Raw genomic sequence first — 15,198 nt, 5'->3', positions numbered from 1 at the left:
GCAGTTCCAAAACGGGTCCTAAAAATGCAGTTTCACTTTGTCATCCAATCCGGTAGGTGGCGCTTCTGCAAAAAACTAGGGTCCTAAAAATGCGGTCCTAAACATGTGGTCCTGAGAGTGCAGCTACTCCAGTTGTGCAGGATTATACTATTGGCGCCGCATCAGCGCTATGTTTCAACTGCAGTAAGGTTTGTTTTAAAACGTTTACAGATATAAACCGATTTAAAGTTAAAGTTCTGAAGTTTTAGGTTTTTTATACGATATTAAATTATGTTCCTGCTGTTGGAAATATTATTTTAACTTTTTATACAACGTAGTACTATTTCATTATCTGAGAGCTATTGTTTGAATAAAGTGTGTAATAAGTGTTTTAAAGAAACGTTTTACCCGATTTCTTTTTGTTGATTACTCATATGAAGACACGTTTAAAGAGAAGTTATCTTGTTTCTGTTCATTGTTTTATTTATTTTAAACAGAACATTTTTATTGTTTTGTTAATTTTAAACAGGATAAAGTGTCCAAACACAGAGTAAAACTGCTGCTGAAGCGACTGATCTCCACACTATTATAAAGATGGCGTTTATTAAAGAGGAGAGTGAAGATGTGAAGATTGAAGAAACATTTACAGTTAAACAGGAAGATCTGCAGGAACAAACAGGTTGGTTTTTATTCTCACACACCAACTCAGTCATTTGATCCTCATTCAGATATATTTTAATAATAAAAATACTAAATTAAATCCATCTTGCAGCCCTGAGTGTACATAGAAGTATAGTTGGTTTTATATTTAGATATTCAGACTTTCCCCTTAATAATATAATTTCATAAAAGTATTATTTGCAAACTCTAAACAGTGAAATCATATTAGCAGCAAATGACTATCAAAGTACAACATTGTTCACAGTCAAATAAACAGTGTTAATGTTGTTTTCAAGTCACACTTGCATGCTAATTCCAATCAAATATTCAAAGTAACATGGTAAATAATATAGAGACTTCTAAATGAACGAATGTGTGAATATAAAACCAACTTTACCTCTATTGAGTGTGCTGCCTAGGTCTCCTAAATGCACATAAGCACTTATTGAAAGACAGGAATGAGTTTCTTTCTTGTTACTCGTTCTCATGTCTTTTGTCATTATTTTATGTATTATTGTAAATTCCCTTTCTTTTTTTTCTTTTCTTTTTTTTTTTTTACCAAATTCTTCATGGGTTTAAACTTGTTTCTAGTAGTTGTTACTAATAGTGTCGGAGTTAGAACTACATTATTATAATAACTAATTACCAGGGCAATTGTATTTAAACAGGGTTTCCGCGAATCATAAAATGTCTTAAATTCCAAAATCTAAATTTTAGGCCTTAAAAAGTCTTAAAGTTACTAAAATAATGTGTTGTAGGTCTTAAATCTTTTCAAAACAAGTCTTCATTTTCCTTTGTTCATGTTTTGTTACTTAATCTGGCCAAAACCCACACAATCACCAACAATCTATCTCAATAAAACCTTAAACTTTTTATTTAAAAAAATGTCTTTTTTATCTAATTATCATAATATGTTAATTATTTTCCCTACAATAAAATTTGTTTAAATGTGCTCCATGTCTTTACTGCTGAGGACATTGACCTGGACAGATTGTTGTGCATAGATTTAGTTTATTATAGTTTTTAAAACTTTTAAAACATTTGTTCATTTTTTATTATTTTAAAAGTTTATGTTGGAAAAAGTGTATTAATACAAGTAAAGGCTTGTTTTTACACAATATTTAAAATCTTTTGCTAAGAAGTATCTAAAATATTGTAATTTTATATTATTCATTTATTATTGTATTATTAAATGTATTAAAATCATAATATTTTTTAAGGGCAAATAAAAACCATTTTCATCTGGGCCATTTGAAAAATTCCTTAGCTTTTAGCCCTTCATGAGTATAAATTTTCATTCATAATGGTCTTAAAAAGTCCTAAATTTTATTTGGTGAAACCTGCAGAAATCCTGGTTTAAAGCATGTCAAAAACGTGGATGCCCACAATTTTAAACATGCTGAATGAAATGGACACTAAAGTAATTAATTATTATTAAATATTGTACATTAATCTAAACTATATTGATGATGTTGTGGGACAACATGAGGCAAAATAAACAAATTATAGTAGAACAATAATGTTTAGCATTGCACTGACTACAACTGGCCAACAAACCAGTCTAAAAATGACTTTTGCTTCTTAAGAAATGGATTACAGCATGCTGATGATATGCAAACATTTCAGTGTAAAGTTCATCAAAATATTGACCATATTCTTTGTGTACCAGCAGACATTAAAATCTTTTTGCTTGAGACTTTATTTAAAGAATTAATTTTTAGATCCTAAAAACAGTGTTATGCTGCTAAGGCATGGGACGATAACTGTTTTCAAGGTATAAAGCTGACTAAAATATTCTGCTATATCATTCCTACTGTATATGTAGGGTTTTTATGTTTTAAGTTTTTCAGGACAACAGTATCTCCAGCAGAAAAGATATCAAAAGATGCCGTTTTAAATCATAAAGAAATCTGTGTTTCTGAAACTAATGAAGACAGCAGAAGTCAATGATTCATTAGAATTATTCAGCCTGACATGTTTACTGCTCCAAAATACTTTCAAAGTTTCTCAAAAGAAAATATATTGTGTTCAAAGGGAAAATGTGTTTGTTTTTTTACCCAGACATATAAAAAAAATTTTCATTTTAGAGCAGTAATCACAGTACCATGAAACTGTGATATTTTTATTCAAGGTTATTAGAATTAGAATCTCATACTGGCCCTTGCCTAATGCTGCTTAATGTTGCAAAGTCAAAATTTCTATTTTTATTATTTTTGTTTGTATATAATCATGAACACACTTGTTTGCAGAGCAAGTAGTGTGACCATTTTCTGCCATTTATTATTCCTGGTCATTTCTCCAAGAGGCACTTGAATTGGAAGTTCTAAAACATTAGCATATGAGATCAGGTAACTGCTATGACATGATTGACAATTTTTGTATGTCGCTGTTTGTCTTTGTGCTCTGTTTATGCTGAGAGCTGATGCTGAGTATTCTTAGGGCTTTTCACACTTCAAATGGAGAATCCTGGGTCATTCCCACTCTGAATAACAAAATCCTTGGTTATCAGTAAGCACGTTCCACACTGCTCATGCTATACCAGGGGCTAACAAATAATCCTAGATGTTCATTAACAGACATTACACATTCCCAACCACCGGGTTAACATTATTATTTGTATATTTATGTTGTCACTGTCCCTGATTAGAAAAACAGCAGGTCACCTTTTTTAATGGCATTTCTGCATCTTGTCAGGTATGTAAAATGTCATCATGTAGGTCTTCAGCTAATCCTCGGGACATGCACAAAGACAATAAAACAAAGACAAAAGTACAAGTGAATGAAAACAAGTTGCAAAGTATGTCATCTTGCTATCTCCTCATTACTCCAGTTTACAGCAAACTGGCATTAAGGATTTGCATAAGTTCATTCATTCATTTTCCTTTGGCTCAACTGGGCCAAAAAAGGAAAAAAGTTGAAGAGTAATTGCTAGTTCCCTTCAAAACCCAGGCAGTGTTTCCTCTAGGATTTTTCCCAGCTATAGCGGCAGGCCTTTTTTAGACAGATCTACCAACTGCCTGTGGTGTTATTTCAATGAGAATTGTCGTGACCCCAGTATTAGAAGTCGAGATCGCATTTATGTAATAGCCTACAGCATGCAGATCTCTTTGCTTATACATTTATGAATGTCTCTAATAGACCTACAGAACGATATTAATGCGTCCTGAAGTAAAGTGAAACGGCTATAGATCGTGTTTGCTGGCCTCACGCATCTGTCAGTCAGCCAGTCAGTCTGTCAGCACTAATTCTTAACGGGGTAAACAAATAATACACAGCACTACTACGATTACAGAGAAGTTTGCTCGGTTATAATTCACTCAACCTTTTAATACGTTTTGGCGTTTAATACGTTATTACCGGCTATTAAAAAAATAAATGTTTTGAATGAGAAGCTGTAATGTAGCCGTGGCGGGATGAATTTTGTCGTGGTGCCCTGCCATGGAAGAATGAATGTAGCGGAAACCATGCCAGGGGAGCAAATATATACATTTTCTACCCCATTAAAGGCTTCTTTCTCATTATGTAGTTAATAACAAAAGCTATATGTATTTTTGGCTGTGAGACATAGTTTGGACAAAGTTGTCTGTGATTGTCCTTTTGTATAGTCATGCAGTGTGAAACTCCCTGTCGCCGATCCATCTTGCAGTGTAGACAAACCAGTGACAAAACGCTAGACCAGATAGTCATGCAGTGAGAAAAACATCTGTAACACGAATATTTTGAAAATCATGCTGTCTGATCTCAGCATTAGTCCCTTTATTCATCAAGGGTTACCACAGTGGAATGAACCACTATCTTTTTTAGCATATGTTTTAAACAGCGGATGTCCTTCCAGCTACAACCCAGTACTGGGAAGCATTTGCATAAGTTATATCAGTGTTTCCTTTAGGATTTTTTCCAGCTGTAGCGGCAGGCCTTTTTTACACAAATCTACCAACTACCTGTGGCGTTATTTCAATGACAAATGTTGTGACTGCAGTATTAAAAGTTGAGTTCGCATTTATGTAATAGCCTACAGCATGCGGATCTCTTTGCTTGCCCAGGTGAAAAAAAAAAGAAAAAAGTGCACTAAAATGCACTTTAAGTATACTTAGTACACTTTTTTCAGTAATGTACTAAAAGTGCTCTATTTTCGCACACTAATTTTGTACTTAATGTACTAAAAGATAGTATTAAGTATATGTTAAGATAAACTTAATACCATCTAAGTGCACTCAACTGTGCTATTGAGACACCTGGAAATTGAACTAAAATGTGCTTTTAACATACTATATCTGTATTTTTAAAAATATATATTTAGTTACAGCTAGAAAAACACTGGAACCCTACTTTTAAACATTTAAATATATTTATGACTAATTTAAAGTATAATAGTAATATATTAAAAGAATATACAAATTGTAAAAAAAATGTGCTAAATACTGTATTAAAAGTGCTCGATTTTCCCAAACTAATTTTGTATTTAATGTACTAAAAATTAGTATTAAGTACATTTTAAGAACAGTGAAAGACCAGTTGCGATGAATAAAAACAAAGAGTCAGGAATTAAATAAAATAGAAGGAAATTTAATTACTTTTTTTGTAGTTTTGACAGGAAGAAATCAGCTTCAGCACTCTCCATGAGCTCCACAGGTCGACCTTCCTTACATTTAGGATACAGTGATATTTATGCTAACAGAGTCAACAAACCTATGTCATTAGATTGTTTAGACATCCTCACGTAATTGGTTAGACAAAAGATAATTAAGTAGAAGGATAAACAGTCCAGAACAATTTTAGAATATGCAATGTAAAACATATGTTTCCTTAGATTATCATATTATTGACTACACTGGATATACACAAACATATCATCCCTTCTGCATGCCCATTCTTGCCTTTCCTGATCATTCCTTGACCCACAACACACACATACTTCAAGACAATAATGTTTTGGTAAGATTACCACACTCAAAATCTATTTAAGTGTTAGTGATAATTGCATTCACATTAAGTGTTCTTAAGTACAACTTTTGGGAAAATGTACTTCTACTATAATACATTACTAATAGATTTTTTATATATTAACTTATTTTAAACTTAAACAGTGTACTAAAAATCAACTAATGTTTAAAGCATTTAAAGCACACTTTTGAAAAACACACTAATAAAACTTTTTTGGGTGTTTTTTTCTGTAGTGTACTTTATTGTAGTACACTAAAAATGTATTTAAGTATTACTGGTATTTGGTATACTTTTGTCAAGTGTACTAAAGTCCTACTGAAGTATAAACATACTTATTTAGTATACTTATAGTGTAAAACCATCAAACTTTTATTTAACACAAAAAAAACAACAATGTACTAAAAATGTATTTGCGGGTATTTAAGTGTATTTTAATTGCATTTAACTATATATTTTTTTCACCTGGGATGTCATCTCGCCATCTCCTCATCACAGTTTACAGAAAACGTGGCATTAAGCTTTTGCAAAAGTTCATTCATTCATTTTCCTTCGGCTTAGTCCCTTTATTTATCAGGGGTCGCCACAGTGGAATGAACCACCAACTTATCGAGCATATGTTTTCAACAGCGGATACCGTCCAGCTGCAAACCAGTACTGAGAAAAATTTGCATAAGTTATTTACAATAATGCAAACTCACTAATATAAGCTGAATTATGCACATTTGCTATGAACATGCAGGATTTGTCTCAATCGGGTCTTCTAAGCAAGTTACAAATGTTTAAATCCAGTGGAAGATACACATAAGGGAACACAACAGGAGTAATCTAGAGCGAGTGCATTTGATCATTTGCATTTAAAGCCACAGGCGCAAAAACAGCTTGGTTTTTCTCTGACCCCCAAAAATAAATATTCTGCAAGGTGTATGATCTGATTTTGAGCCGAAACCTCAGACACATTCTGGGAACACCAAAGACTTATTTTACATCATGTAAAAAAATTTTTAAAAAAAATAATTTAAAATTAGCCTCACCATTTACTCTCTCTTAATGAGTTATCCCTTGGTTCTTTTGAGCACAATATATTGTAATAAAAATAAAATGCAAGCTTCCTTTGTGTTTCAAAAGAAAGGAAATGTTAAAGTAAGTAAATGTTAATTGGTTATTTTTATTTGTGGGTGAAACATCCATTTCATGCTTATCGCTTTGTGGCTTCATACTAAAGTTAACTTTTTTGTTGTTTTTTAAGACCTGATGGTGCTGAAAGAAGAGACTCATCAATGGAATGAAATGGAAGAGCAACACCAAGACATACCGACTGATGAAAAACCCACAATTACTAAAAAAAACTTCATCACGTGGAAGACCTCGGAAATCCAAATCTAAGTGTAATTTTAGCAGTAAACAGAGTAGAAAGACTTTTAGTCAAAAGCCAAAGCTTGATGTTCACATGAGAGTTCACAAAGAGGAGAAAACGTGCACCTGCAAACAGTGTGGAAAAAGCTTCTATACTATAGGAAACTTAACAGTGCACATGAGAATTCATACTGGGGAGAAGCCTTACACCTGTGAACAGTGTGGAAAGAGTTTTTGTCAAAAAGAAAACTTTAAAACCCACATGAGAATTCACACTGGAGAGAGGCCATACACATGCCAACAGTGTGGAAAAAGCTTCTATCATGCAGGAAACTTGATAATGCACATGAGAATTCACACTGAGGAGAGGCCTTACTCTTGCCCTCAGTGTGAAAAGAGTTTTAAACAAAATGGCAATCTTGAAGTCCACATGAGAACTCACACTGGAGAGAAAGGATTTACTTGCACACAGTGTGGGAAAAGTTTTGTTAAAAAACAAAACCTTGACATCCACATGAGGATTCACACCGGAGAGAAACCTTACACATGCACAGAGTGTGGTAAAAGTTTCACATATAAAAGCTCACTCAATAACCACATGAGAACTCACACCGGAGAGAACCCGTTTGCATGTGCTCAGTGTGGAAAGAGCTTCTCAACCAAATCTAGCCTCATGAACCACATGAATGGTCACACTGGAACCATAGTGTTCACATGTGATCAATGTGGAATTAAACTCAAACGCAAAGACTACATTAGGCGACACATGAAGACTCACTCAAGAGAGGATCATTTTAGATGCAGTGAGTGTGGAAAGGGCTTTACCCATAAAAGAAGCCTCAGCGCTCACATGAAGCTTCACAATGCAGAGCAGAGTCCTGAAAAATGAGGCCTTGTCCACACAAACACGGGTATATTCAAAACGGCAGCTTTTTCATGTAGTTTGGCTGTTCATTCAAGTGAAGTTTATTTATAAACTACTTTTGAGAGGATCACATGCTTATGATTGTCCACAGCTGGTCCAGCATTAGCTAAAACATGATTCACCAATCAGATGATTCCAAACTCACTATAAATAACCAGAGTTTTTTTACCTCAGTTATTGCTTACATGCAGGGCCGGATCAAGCTGAACTGCCGCTCTAGTCAGAAGACAGTCACGCCGCCCTAAACCCCAATGTGAAAACGAAAGTGACCGGTTATGAAAATGAAGCGAGGTATCGTGGACCTCTTTTCTGCCGCCCTATGCGCAACTATAACTGAGGACGCGCGAGTGCTGAGGGATGTGTCACGGACACCGCCCTCTCTATTCTGTCGCCTATGTGCGAATATAACTGAGGACGCGGGTGGTGAGGGAGGTGTTGCGGACATAACTGAGGACGGGGGTGGTAAGGGAGGTGTCGCGGACGCTGCCCTCTCTCTCCGCGCTGGCCCTGGTTACGCAGTTACGTCGTTTGTTATAAAGTAGTGTCTCACAGACTGTACTTTGGTTAAGGGTACTTGAAGACGGATGAGTTAACATCACTGATGAGGACCTACACTATTAGATGTCTTCAATAAAGTTTTCTCCCTGTAAGAACTTTGGTCAGCTTACTTATTTCATCTGTTAGAGTCATCTATACATTGGCAAGCCACACAAGAACGGTTAAGCCAATTACAGCAAAATATAACAATGTGCTTCAACTTATTATGAACCAATAACCATATTTGTGCACAGTGCACATTTGCAAACAGTTTATTAATTTACCAAACAAATGATCGGCTCTGAAAAGAGAATTAGAAAGATTAGGGAGGGGAAAATATTTGAGGAGATGCAGGGAACACTGTCCTACACCCTCAGATTGTGTTTTTGATAACTCACATTGTTTGATTGTCACTCGCCTGAACAAACAAAGATTTACATCCAATTTTGTGCTTTTGTCTGCAATTCCACAAAACTTGTTAGTGGATAAACTCCTGTGGTGTGAACTCGCTGTAAGGCAATGACAGTGAGCGACCGATACAGACTCCCTGAAGCCCTGTTCAGACAATGCCATTTGCCAGTTACGACAGATCAGATTTGTGTCAGATTATGAGATTTTAACTTGATCAACTCTTGATGTGTTGTGGGTAACAAATGAAGACTTTGATTTCAAAACACTACACATTTATTTTGATGGACTAATTTGAGAAAAGAAACAAGTTTTCTTTCTGAAGACAATTACACTCTCTGTACACAACTTGTTGTCTTTAAAGATGCAATGTGAAAACTCCCATATTACTACAAATAAATGTATTTAGATTCATTATTATTATTAGATTCATAAATGTATTTAGATTCATTATTATTATTATTATTTATATTATGATATATCTATAATCTGGAACAAAGAAGTGAATTGCACTGATTCTGGAGAAATTAGTCAAACTGACTCTCTCATGTGTCTTGTGATTGGCTGTTTGCTGCACTTGTGTGTATTGTGATTGGCTGTTTGCTGCACGTCACACTTTAAGCTGCATTTGCTCCAGAGTTGATCACAAACTAAAGTAAACTTTACGGTTTATATCAAGCCTTGTCAAATCATTTAACATCGCCGTAACCAGGTTGGGTTTATTTGATTTTGTCAACTTCCAGAGCTTTATCTTTTAACCAGGAGAAGGAGGGAAAATGCACTCACTCTGCATAGTGACATCTTAAAATAGTATTTAAACTAGCCTAATAGACCAGGGGTTCTCAACCTTTCACAAGCTGCCCCCACCCCCAAAAGCTGGTTCATTGCAGTTGTATATAGTGTATATAAACTAAATACGGCCTCATGTTTTATACGTTTGCAGCCTCTGCAACTTCTGTCCATCATAAAAATTTATTTGGATGATTTGACTTTCCGCCGTTTTCTAAAGTCTATGACCGCAGCACAAACAAACTAAATTGACATACTGCAGTCACACTTCAAAATGTGGTGTTTTTACATTTATAACATTTGAGCACAGTTCAGCAAAATACATCACACGACCTGACGACCAAGAGATCTTAATTTACCATCACCAAACGATTAAATATGTGGCACTGATTTCATACAGAGTTCATACAGACACAGCCTAATGAAAACCAAGGTTTTTTAAGCACTTTTTCCAGCACCTATTTTTATTTTCAAAACTGACACGCAACATATTGAACACCTGAAATGTATTCTCAGCAACCCATTAAAGCATTGCATAGGAACCATCTATTGATTTATTAAAGAAAACATTAATAAGATATAATAATTAGTTAATAATATATTTATAATTAAGAATATAATAAACCAAAATTGACACGCAATGTATTAAACACCTGCAATGTCTTCTCAGCAATTAATAAAAATACTGCATTGGAACTATCTATCGATTTATACAATTAAAAAAAAAACATTTATTAACAACAATAATAATTGATCATATATTAATAATATAATAAGCCTGCACTAAATGTGCCTGTGATTTTTTTATTTTATTTGTTGATGTTCTCTCACAGATGACAAGTTTTAGTAAATAATACTAATATATTACAAATTACTCTTTTAAAAAACTACACTGAGTACTAGTTAATTACTTTTGAGAAAAACTCAGATTTTCATTATGGCCCTTTTTAAGAATAAAACTATTTAAATGGTTTAACTGCTTACATCACAAGGCTACATATAGGAATTTGCATTAACAATGTATGGTCGATTTTTCCTTTCATGACATTGACTCAATTTCAATAGTACTGGCACAACTACCACATACTTTAAAGGCCATAGAGACACTTTTTGTCCATTTGTAAACAATACTTCCAAGCTTTGAAATGTTTAATTAAAGTATATGATGAAAATATTTAAATTTGGAGTTTTATTTACATATTGTACACGATTGTCCTATTTGCTCATTGTTGTCTATACAACATTTTATTTTACACTTGATCTTAAACTGAAATAATTTTACACAAGGACAAGGACACTGTCAGTGATAAAATAATAAAACAAATGACTTCGTTTCACTTGAGGTATTTGAAATATGACGACTCTACATTTCTCAAAGCAGTGCTTTAAGAGCCTTATTGTTTATTTTGATAAATGTAACAAATTGTTTGACCTGTAATGCCTGCACAATTTAGTGATGCTTTAAGACCAATCAGAACACCCCTGTTAGAGCCATATCTATTATGCAAGTTGTAAAATATTATGTATAGTTATTGTTATTTGTTTATTGCATTTATATTGTCTACAATCAAAATAATGTTTAAATTATTACTGCATGCTTTAATTATGCCTTTGCTTATTGATGACTGATCACGTCATATCCTTGTTGTAAAGAGAGGAAGAGACGGAGTGATACAGTTTTTGACCGTCGTTCCATATTGTATCGTTATATAAAGAAAAGGATTGTTCCTGCTTTGAAGAACAAATAAACACAAGAAAAGAATATAACGACTTGGATGAGTTCGTCGCGTCAGACTGGTTACTTTAAAAGATCATATTTCCAGCTTGGATAATGGAGTGCCATTATATCTAGTCAAAAACTTTGCTCCTAAGAAACGAATGCTTAAAAGATCTTACGGAAAGTATTATTTTTTTGCTAACGATGTCTGATTGAGGATCGTGAACTTCAAAGGATCAAATGATCGCATGGATGCACGTTAATTATTGCACGACGCACACGGAGCATATGAGACATTGAAAAGTTCTGGCATGTGATTCTGTCAGTTGGAACATATTATCCAGGTAGGCCTACTGATGGAAAATTCTCTGGATACATGTTACATGTCGTAGGAAAGACTTTATTTCTGTTTTCTATTGTTATGGGCTTAAGTTAATGCTCGATGAATCAGCGAAATGGAAGATGATGATGCGTCACATTGCAGTGCCGATTCTCGCCACAGGGTGGCGCCAACCGCTTTACAATCGGAGGAAAACCCTGATGCCAGGCCAAAAAGAATAATTCAGCTAACACAGAAGGCGGTTGATCTGAAGCTGCAAAATCTCATAAAGGAAAGAAGATCCAAACTTGGCCAAATTACCAAGTTAATGAATGAAATAGACAGTTTGAAAGATGATGACAAGAATTTGAATGAGGTTGAGGAAAAACTTCAGAAAAACTTTTCAGAGTTAAATAAAGAATTTAATTGCCTCAATACAGAATTGGGAGAGCTCCTGTCTGAGGAGGAAAGGAAAATTGATCATGATAATTGGTTTTGTCAGAAATCTGAATACATTAAAGAGTTTGTGCAACAGACACAAAAATGGATCCTTTCAACCAAAGATGGGATAGAAGCTTTTAACATTGGACCTGAAGACAGCGTTTCAATTGTTTCATCAAAAAGACACAAGAAGAATTATGGATCCCTTGTTGGACGAAAGTCAAATGCATCCAGCCACAGTTCAAGTTCTGTCGCTCACCTTAAACAGGAAGCTGAACATGCAGCATTATTAGCACGTGCTGCAGCTTTAAAAAAGAAACAATTCATTGAACAAGAAGTGGCAAAATTGAAAGCAGAACAAGAGCAGCTGGAGATGGATACTGAAATCGCTGCTTCTTTTGCTAAGCTCAAAGTATTACAAGACTTTGATATTGAAAATAAAAGTGAATGTCAATCGAAAAGTACAGAGATTCATCATAAAAATGAACAAAAAGATTCTTCCCTTGTGGAGGAACGCCAGAGTAAGAGAGACATTACATCACAGCCTTCTCAGCGAACCCACAGTACTAAAAACAAAAAAGAACCTGACAAAGACAGAAGTTCTGGGGAATTGGAAGGTAATTTATACAGAGTGATGCAACGACAGAATGACATTACAGAAATGTTTGTTAAACAGCAAAATTTGTCACATCTGCCCCAAAGAGACATTCCAATATTCACAGGAAACTTGATGGAATACAGAACTTTTGTCAGGGCATTTGAACATGCTATTGATGTCAAAACAGAGAATGCCAGAGACAAATTGTATTATTTGGAGCAGTACACTGGTGGAGAGGCCAAAGATCTTGTACGTAGCTGTGTACATATGGAGCCTAATAAAGGCTACAAGAAGGCATGGGATCTGTTGCACAAGGAGTTTGGTGACGAGCTGAAAATAGCTAGTGCCTATATAGATAAGGTGCTGAATTGGTCTCAGATAAAAACAGAGGATGGAAAGGCACTGAAAACATTTGCACTTTTTCTTATTGGATGTCGAAATGTCATGGAAGATCTTGAATACATGGACGAAATGGATAATCCCACAAATATCAGGGTTATTATTTCAAAGCTTCCCTTCAAAATGAAAGAGAAATGGAGAGGTAAAGCTTTTGAAATTCAAGAAATACGTGGAAGGAGAGCAAGATTTGCAGACCTTGTGGACTTTATAGACAGAGAAGCTAAGGTAGTTACGGACCCATTGTATGGAGAAATTCAAAGCTCATCTGTTGAAGGAAAGGGAAAGAGCACATCTTTCGATATCAAAATTAAGAATAGAATTCCACCAAAGGGTAGCAGCTTTGCAACAGCCATTAATCCTCTTGGAAAGGAAACAACCAACTCTCCTGTAAAAAGAACCCCAGTTGCAACTGCCAGTGCATTTGAGAAACCATGTTTGTTTTGTCAGAAGAACCACCCACTTGAATCCTGTGCGAAGTTTGTAGAATGCTCTTCCAAAGAAAGAATTGACTTTTTAAAGGCAAAAGGCTTATGCTTTGGCTGTCTGACTTTGGGTCATCTTAGCAAAGACTGTAGAAAAAGGATGATATGCCAACAATGTTCACAGAGACACCCAAGTATACTCCACATTGATAAAAAGAATGACGAAGTACACAAGCAAAGAAAAGAAGGTAGCACGGAGGAAAAGTGCATTTCCGCTCCTCTGTTCTCACTCGAAAAGGAATCATGTGGTTGTACTGGGGCCGGAGAGGGTGAGTCTATTCTTGCAATCGTAGCAGTAAAAGTCAAATCCAAAAAAAGTGAGAAAATTCTAGAAACTTATGCTTTTATGGATCCAGGTAGCTCAGCTACATTTTGCACTGACACGTTGATGAAGCAGTTAAATGTTAGAGGAAGAAAAACAAAAATACTGCTCCGAACGATGGGACAAGAGAAGCTTGTTGATAGCTACATTGTTTCTGATTTGGAAGTCTGTGGATTAGAAGAAAAGAAGTTTATAGATCTTCCTAGAGTTTATACACAGAAAAGTATTCCAGTGAAGAAAGAAAACATTCCATCGCAAGAGCTCATAGAGAAATGGCCTTATCTGAGTAAAGTGAGCCTTCCTACTATTAATGCAGACATTGGTTTGTTGATAGGAACCAACATTCCTAAGGCACTGGAACCTTGGGAAGTCATTAATAGTAAAGGAAATGGTCCATATGCATTAAAAACAGCAGTGGGTTGGATAGTAAATGGACTCAGCCAAGAAACAGATCACTGTTGTAGTTGTAAGGAAGGAACATCGGCCATGGCGGTCAATCGAATTTCAGTTGAGAGTATCGAGCAACTGTTGGTGCAACAGTATAATACAGAATTTTCTGAACGCTGCAGTGAAGACAAACCGGAGATGTCAAAGGAAGACAAGCAGTTTATGAAGCTTGTTGAAAAGTCAACACAATTAGTGGATGGATGCTACTGCATTGGATTGCCATTGAAAGATGAACAAGTAAAAATGTCAAACAACCACAGTGTTGCAGAGCAGCGTGCTAGTAGTTTGAAAAGAAAGCTGAGTTTGAACCCAGAATTGCATGAGGATTATAAAGGGTTCATGAAGGATATCATAACAAGAGGTTATGCAGTCCAAGTTCCAAAGGAGCAACTGAACCGAAATGATGGCAGAGTATGGTATATTCCCTATCATGGGATATACCATCCTAAAAAACACAAGTTTCGTGTAGTCTTTGATTGCAATGCAGCTTATAAGGGAACCTCCTTAAACAAGCAACTGCTACAGGGACCTGATCTTACTAACTCTCTGCTAGGAGTTTTGATTAGGTTCAGACAAGAACCAGTGGCTCTTATGGCAGACATAGAGTCTATGTTTTACAGAGTAAAAGTTCCAGATAAGGATGCTGATCTTCTACGCTTCTTATGGTGGCCAGAGGGTGATTTGGAACAACCCCTCGTAGAGTATAGGATGGTTGTACATTTGTTTGGAGCTACGTCTTCACCGAGCTGTGCATCCTATGCACTCAAGAGAACAGCGGAAGATGCCAGACATAACGTTCCCCAAGAACTAGTAGACACAGTATTGCACAACTTTTATGTTGATGATTACTTAAACTCTGTGCCTACCGAGGATCATGC

General features: G+C 35.3%; 1 long non-coding RNA gene and 1 pseudogene across 2 annotated transcripts; one reads left to right on the top strand and one right to left on the bottom strand.

Annotated features, from left to right (window-relative positions):
* The first annotated feature begins 113 nt into the window (after positions 1-113).
* On the top strand, positions 114-8,706 carry LOC148680659 (uncharacterized; annotated as a pseudogene). The gene is made up of 2 exons (XR_015942609.1): positions 114-658; positions 6,830-8,706. The product of XR_015942609.1 is annotated as an uncharacterized LOC148680659 (transcript).
* LOC148680660 (uncharacterized) lies at positions 5,185-6,622 on the bottom strand. Its single transcript, XR_015943022.1, has 2 exons — positions 6,282-6,622; positions 5,185-6,237 (listed from the first exon to the last, which is right to left on the bottom strand). It is a non-coding gene; the product is annotated as an uncharacterized LOC148680660 (long non-coding RNA).
* Positions 8,707-15,198: the final 6,492 nt, after the last annotated feature.

Source organism: Danio rerio, chromosome 4 (genome assembly GCF_052040795.2).
Source record: "Danio rerio strain M-AB ecotype USA chromosome 4, GRCz13ab, whole genome shotgun sequence".
NCBI lineage: Eukaryota > Metazoa > Chordata > Actinopteri > Cypriniformes > Danionidae > Danio > Danio rerio.
Note: the sequence above shows the minus strand (reverse complement) of the source record. Positions and strands in the feature narration are given on the sequence as shown.